Genomic DNA, 548 nt, shown 5'->3' on the forward strand with positions numbered 1-548 from the left:
AGGGAGGGAGGGAGGGAGGGAGGGAGGGAGGAAAGAAGAAAAAGAAAAATATCCTTTTGGTTCAATTGGAGACGTGTGTGTCATATCAATTTAGCCCAAAGACAAAAGCAACAATTCTGGACTCTCAACTTAAGTGTGTGAATTTGACTTGTTTGACTTCCCTGAACCTCAGTTCCTAACCTGTCCATTTAGAATATTAATTATTATTGCAGGGTTCTTCTAAGGAATAAAATAGATGTAAAGTTTCAGCTACATATGAGATAATCACTAAGTGGAACTTCTAATGGTGCATGTAAGTTCCTGTGTATAAAATATACTCTTAGTGAACTAGCTGTAGGAGCAGATAAGCGTGGAGTGATGGCATTGTTGCAAGTGCTGTTTATGATTTCAGTGTGTAAAACTGACTCAAGTCTAACAAGCCTGTCGTCTTCTTCTTCACCTAAGGCTAGAGATTGACCACAAGTCTCACACGCTCTAAGTACTGGCTCGGCCACTGAGCTATTATACGTGCCCCAAGTCCTTGTCCTTCTTTTAACTTCCTGATGACA

Source organism: Microtus ochrogaster, chromosome 5 (assembly GCF_000317375.1).
Source record: "Microtus ochrogaster isolate Prairie Vole_2 chromosome 5, MicOch1.0, whole genome shotgun sequence".
In the NCBI taxonomy this organism is placed as follows: Eukaryota; Metazoa; Chordata; class Mammalia; order Rodentia; family Cricetidae; genus Microtus; species Microtus ochrogaster.